The following is a 7,676-nucleotide window of genomic DNA, read 5'->3' on the forward strand; positions in this document are numbered from 1 at the left end:
GTGAAACAACCAAGCAGATCACCCCGAACATTATTCCAAGAAATGATAATCTAATAATTCCGCAAGAGATTAAGAAGCTAATTGCACAGAAACGAAGAGCAAGACGTACCTGGCAACATTCTCATCTACCAACGGATAAGACATCGCTCAATCATCTCAATAACACGTTGAGGAAAAAAATGAAAGAATGGAAGAATTGTACATTCAGGTCGTATATATTGCAGCTAAATAGATACGATAATTCCATATGGAAACCAATCAGAAACAAAAGTAAACCCCTACAACAAAACCCTCCTCTGAAAATAACCAACCAAAACGGATTCATTTGGGCAAAAAGCAACGAAGAAAAAGCGGAGGCATTTGCTGATCATCTAAGTAGCATTTTTAGCGCTCGAAATATTTCCCAGAATAATTTAATTAACAATTTCGTAAATCAACCCATACATTCTACACCGTTGGGACATTTTTCACCAAATGACGTCTTATGTGAAATAAAAAGGATAAAAAATAGATCTTCGCCGGGTATGGATAAAATTACTCCAAAGATGTTAAAAGAATTGCCTACGAAAGGTATTTTATATATAACAAATATTTTCAACGCCATACTTCAATACAATTATTGGCCCACAGCGTGGAAGACTGCAGAAATTATCATGATCGCTAAACCAAACAAAAACCATCACACTGCTAGTTCATACCGTCCTATCAGTCTTTTATCGATATTATCAAAAATTTTAGAGAGACTTTTGTTGCAGAGATTGTCAGAAGATCATCCGAATGATAGTTGGATTCCTCACCATCAGTTTGGCTTCAGAAAAAATCACTCTACAATTCAACAATGCAACAGAACGGTGTCTCGTATTCTTGAAGCCATGAATAGAAAGGAACACAGCGTAGCCGTATTCTTAGATGTTAGTCAGGCTTTTGATAAGGTTTGGCACTCAGGACTCCTATATAAAATCAAAACAACTTTTCCAAACTACTTCAATATCTTAAGCTCATATTTGCTTAATAGAAAATTTAGAATCAAAATTAAAGATGTGACTTCGAGCATCAGAAATATAGAATGCGGGGTACCACAGGGCAGTGTGCTAAGCCCTGTACTTTATCTTCTTTTCACAAACGATATGCCCTCAGATGATCTTCTAACCATATGCACTTACGCCGATGACATAGCAATTATTTCATGCAATTCCGATATTAGAACAGCAACTTGTCAGTTACAAAATTATTTATCTAGTCTCGAAAAATGGTTTTTAGATTGGAATATCAAAATCAATATCGAAAAATCTCAGCACATAATTGTTTCTCTAAAACATCACAACAGCCCACCTATCATCATGAACAATTCAATAATTCCACTATGCAATTCTGTTAAATATTTAGGCATGCACATTGATTCGAAATTGACATGGAGAACGCACATTAAATATAAAAAGAAACAAATCCAACTGAAAATGAAAGATTTTTACTGGCTTTTTGGGAGGAAATCTGAAATCTCTCTCGATAACAAGGTACTTTTGTATAAAACTATCATAGTGCCCATTTGGACTTATGGAATCGAACTATGGGGTTGCTCATGCAAATCTAACATAAACATCATTCAAAGGTGCCAGAATAAAATTCTGCGTATCCTTACTAATGCGCCTTGGTATATTTCGAATTTTTGCCTACATAAGGATTTGAAAATCTCAACTGTCAACGAAATGATCAAGATTAGAAGTTCATCTTTCAACAACAAATTAATCCAGCATACAAATCCTACAATTCAAGCGATTCAGAGACCGATAAGAAGATTGAGCAAGAAATGGCCTTCCGATCTACCAAACACCTAGCCCAATGTCTGCACGCGCCCTGACGTAGTACGCGGCATACATCATCACGTCATCGTTCATTTATGTTATTATTTTTGTATTACTGTTTTAATTTAATTTTTATTTTAACTTTTTTCATTTTATATTCAATGTATTGCATTTTTTGTTTTTTTTGTATTTTTTTTTTTTGCTCATATCAATTTTGTAAATAAGACATTAAAGTCTTGATTAACAAAAATAAATTGTAACAAAAAAAAAAAAAAAAAAATGTTATATTGTATGTATATATATATAATAGATAGATATATGTATATCTATATACACAAACCAATTAACTACCATTTAATATATATATATATATATATATATATATATATTATATTAAATTTCATTGTATATATAAAACCATACTGAAAAATTCTCTAAACTATTAGTTTGCTACAGAATTATGTATTATAAATTAGGTTTTATTCAATTGATGCTTTTATAATGTTTTATGTTGATCTAAAGTGTTGAACACGAAGTATTAATTAATTATATTAATTAAATTTAACACCTAAAGTGAAATGTTGGCCATACATACAAGTTCACTGTCCTCAGCACGAGTTTGCCATATAAAAATCGAAAGTCATTAAGTTATAAATTACAGCGACGTAACCAACGAGTAATCGATAAAATTATAATTATTCACATTTTATCGATTTTTCAAACTATTATATACTGATGAAACTAAGTACGAGTATATCTCTAGAAATTTAGTTATTTCTATGGTGCTATAATTTTATGGCAAATGTTAAAGAAAACTGAGTGGAAGTGGCGTTTTGCTTTGAGACAATCGACTTAATCGACTTAATTTAAGAAAATGAGATTTAGTTTTGGAAATTCAAATTGTCACGAAATTTTTTCATAGTTCTTTAATATTTTAGGGTGTTTGTTGAGACCATAAATCACTATACAAAGATTCATTAAAATTATAAAAAATAACAATTAATTGCTAAGACTGCTCGACCGAAACTAATCAACACGATTCCCAACTGATATCTTTCGAATGGATTTTAAATTTTCAAATTCGATTTCCGAATTTAGATATAAACTTTGACTAAAACCGTTGCATTTATATAATTCTAAAGAAACGGCTTGGCCGATTTTGTCGCAAAAATTATCAACATGAGTTCATAACAAATTTCATATAATTATTTGAAATTCTGAAGTAGGAAATCAGTTGATGTTTTTTTCAATTATGTTGTTCAATTATGTCAAATCGTCCATTCAGAATGACTTCAAGCGTTAAAAAAACGTCCGTTTTCCCAGCCGTTTCGAAGATACGGGGCGAAAAGTGCCAAAAACAATGATTCAGTTTTTGAGAGAACGATTTGAATGATTTAAAAAAACTTTTTACTTGTATTGACAAAATGAAGAATTGATTAAATTTTTGGTAAGACAAGTCTAGCGGTTTCGGAGATACAGAGAAAAAAAAATATATTTGGCGGTCAAAAATTATCATTAGACATATGCACATTAAATTATCAGATATTTGATAAAATTTTTAAAAATGAGTACTAATTTTGTTACAATTTTGTTGGGCTCCGTACTATGATAGTTAATTTTTAAAGTTTACTTACACTGTTTCAATATCAAAATTTTCAGAAAAAAATTTTTTCAAAATTTTCAAAATATACAAAGTTTTATACTTCAAATATAAATTTTAAATTTACAATTCAGTTTGAAAATGTTTATACTTCAAATGCGTTAATCTAAACGTAAGAAAAATATCCTCAGATAGATTTATTCGGCACCTCTCGCTAATGTAAACTTTATTTATTTTTGAGCGATAAGATCGTCACTGTAAGAACGATAAGATATATAGTGATTGATTATGATTATCTATTTGAAAATATTAAATCAATTGATATTAATCATTGATAAATATTTATTGATTACTGATTTTTTTCCTCGAATATTTAATTCTGGTACGGGTTCGTAATTTCCAGCAATGTGCTTTAAGGCACGATGCCTTGCACCACTAATTTTTTTAAATAATATGATTATTCTAGAGTAGCCATGTATTAGTTTTCTTTATAAATTAATCCTCTTATTAGACGAGGTTGAAAATGGTTGAAATTGTATCATGTTTCTCCACAAATTAGCGTCTGAACAGATGACAGTCGCGCGAAATACACTAATTCGCACCATTGAATATGTATGATGAGTTCCAGGTCGTAATTCGTATATAGTGTCAATCGCCTATCGCTGTGTCAACGCCGCCACCAGCACGCGTACAAAGCTCAGCTTTGTGCTTTTGATGCGCGTTCAAAGCTCCCATAGCCACTAGTGGGGAAAATAGTGTGTTCGACATTCAAAGATAGACTTGTGGTGTATGGCATTGTTTCTTAAGGCAAATTGCTGGAATTTTCTGTACCAAAAATTAATTTTTTTTAAAAAGGATTGAAAATTTATTTTAAACTTTGAAATACTTGATCCTTGAGAATTTTGTAAAAAATAGACTTTTCAAAAAAATGATTTTTTTGAAAAAAAAAATTACTGATAAAATGACTTTTTTTTAAAAAAAAAGGACGTTTTTTCATATTTTCATATTTGAAATATTTCCAAAATGTTGAACTTTTTTCAGCACCGCACTGCTTTAGCTGCATAGAGACGAAATATGGAAGCGCATAAGCGCCGCGTCGCTGTTAAACAGACAAACAATGCTGCGGGACCCAAAGAAATGTAATGATCATTTTTTACCACCAAATGGCATTTTTTACTCCATCTCCGAAACCGCTGAACCTGCCTTTTCAAAATTTAATCGGTTCTTCATTTTGTCAATACATGTAAAATGTTTTTTGAATTATTAAAATCGAACGCTTTGCTCTCTTAAAAACTGAGTTAGAGATTTTGGCACTTTTTGCTCCGTATCTTCGAAACGGCTGCACCTGCCTTGTCCAAAAACTGATCAAACGTCTCCTTATCAATAGGAATCGAATGTTTTCTGAATCATTCAAATCTGTGGAACCGTGTTCCTAAAATCGTCGACAAAAATTTGTATCCGAACACACACACACACATACATTATTTTTTTATAGGTATACCAAAATGTTCAGAAACCTCTGAAACGTATAGATATATAAACATTTGTTTTTTTCGATTTTTTTGCGATTACTGTAACTTACAGGAAGTTAAAAATCGAAGTTTAGGTAACCTTCGATAAATAGTGACAAGAAAATTTTAAATAGAAATCAACCTAAATAGTGTATTGTTCAAGTTAATACTTGTACAAAGGAACGATTGCGATACCAATATAATCGTTCATCAGTTACCTTATAGTTCGAAATTCGATATATAGTATTCTATTTTCCATCCCTATTTTTCACAATACGGTTGTCAAAAAGCGTCAGTGTCCTTAATGAACTACTTTTTGCATCTGCCGTGAAAATACGTGTGATTGAATTTTTGATGATCAGTCTAGAGAGAAATCGGCCGGATTTCAAATTACGTCTGCTCCGTTGAATTTTTGTGTTAAATCGGATTTTCAAAACTTACATAACTACGTTGAGTGATTGTAACTTTCGACAAAATTAAATATATGATTTACGAGTGTAAGTTCTAAATGCTAAATGTAAGTTTTAACCTAACTGAACTGTTTTTTGTTGATGCTAGTTAGTTTTAAATTTACAATTTGTTCTGATTATATAAGTTTTTTTTAAATTATAGATCAAACGTGATCGCATATAAGTGTAGAAAAATTATTCTGACCAAAAGCGCCAACTTTTGATGGAACTGGCTCATACAAATATTTTTAGATATATTTTTTAATATTTTTGTTTCTCAAAATCGACCAATTTTGAAAATTTAATTCTTGAAAACTTGGGGCAAAGTGTTATTATTTTTACAAATTACAAACAATTTACAAATGAAAAAATACTAGCTATAATTAAACTAATTTAATTAAAGTAAGGTAAAGAAATTATAATGAAAATCACAGACTAACATAAATAAATGGTTGATATTTGCATATTTTCATATGTGTGTTATTTTATTTTATGTTAAAATTTGACGCATTTAAACTTTCATTACTACATATAATAATTGTTGATGTAACAAACACTATATTTTAAAAATCAATATTAGGGAAGTACATAAAAATTTATAGCAGCAATACTAAAACTAATATTATGTTATTATGCTTTCTCACAGGAAAAAACTGGATACATTGCCTCGAGAGAGGGTATGTACACAATTGTAAATATTTAGATCGATCCATGGTGATTTCAATATTTCTCACATATAAGTAGGACACAGAACCAACTTTGCCAAAACTTCATCCAAATCTTTTACCAAGGTATGAATTTGATATTTATTTATTTATTTATTTGGCATCTAATAATACAACATTTTATTGCATCTCATTTTGGAAATAAAAGAATAAAATTAAATTGATACATCTAGAAGTTTTTTCCAAGCCGAAGTTGTCGACATATGATTTTCATCATGCATGCATATTAAATAATGAATTATACATTTTTTTTATTTTTGTTAATTGTTGTTTATATATAAACATAGAATATGTTATATTGATTATGAGTTTTAATTTGCAAACTTAAAAAATACAAAAAACAGTTTTTTTATATTTGATGATCTTAACTAATAAAATCTTCATTAATCGTAGTTTCCCTAATTAAATCTTTATTCCACATCTTTTCCACGCACTTTTATTTTTAGCCATACTGTTAGCTATCAATTAAGAGTCATGGAATATCATGTATTTCGTTGAAATAGATAGACGAATTTACATCCGTTTTCATTGCTATAAATAGTAAGGCAACCTCATGTACTAGTTGACGGAATGTATATGATGAATAATTGATAAGGAATAATCTAGATAAACGATAATCGTCATTCATTCCCGATTCATGATACATGTATTTAAATTCTTTCGAATAAGAATAGTACCTACATACATGCCTAATAAAACCGTAATGATTTTCCAGTGAAATATTCAAGAGCAATTCTTTAAAATACCTTTAGCAAATATAATTTATATAACTATAACATAATATGTTTTATTAATTAATTATTCTTAAACTATAAAAATCAAGAGTATGTTGTATACAATAATCTACTAGTATTATTTTTCATTCAGTTAACCATTGCTATTTAAGAACACAGTCTAGCAACCACTAGCTCTAGGTTAGATACCCGATTGGATATCAAGCAGTATCAGGTTTTTCTTGAGATTATACATCTCAAATATGATGTCAAGTAAAATAGCTTTTCAGGGCATTTTTCATTATTGGTATGTTGAAACCACTATTATCGGATATAATCTCATCAGAAAAGAAAATGGACAGCTACTGGGAACACATAGTTCTAATTCCTAAAGAGTTTGTAGATTTTTTCTTAGTGTGCTAGTATAAATCATGGAGTTCAATAGCCTGTTCAATTGAGATTAGAGATATATTTCGGACATGTTAAGTTTAAATTACTTCAATTATTTATCTTACGATTTAATGGGGATCTTATGACGAACCACATATTGATTTGCCTGTCTATTTTGTTGTGGCTAAATATTCGACTGAATTTTATATTTATTTGAAAAAAAAAATTTTCAAAACTGTGGAAATGCTTGAAAATCAGCAAAAAAGCCGAGATCAAATTTGAGATTAAGAAAGGACACCCATAATTCTAAATATTCTATCATTATTAACGAATCAGGTGGCGGGCATCTAAAAGTATTTTGATTTTAAATGACTACAAAATTTGTCTAAAATGAATTAGTTAGTGCTATAAATTGGCATTATATTTGTTATTAATATTTTGTTCTTGTATCTATTTGAAATGAATTACTTTGTAATTAATAAAATT

The sequence above is a fragment of the Ctenocephalides felis genome, unplaced genomic scaffold (assembly GCF_003426905.1).
Source record: "Ctenocephalides felis isolate EL2017-DRISC unplaced genomic scaffold, ASM342690v1 CF-g0.4_SCAFFOLD_01886, whole genome shotgun sequence".
NCBI classification, from domain to species: domain Eukaryota; kingdom Metazoa; phylum Arthropoda; class Insecta; order Siphonaptera; family Pulicidae; genus Ctenocephalides; species Ctenocephalides felis.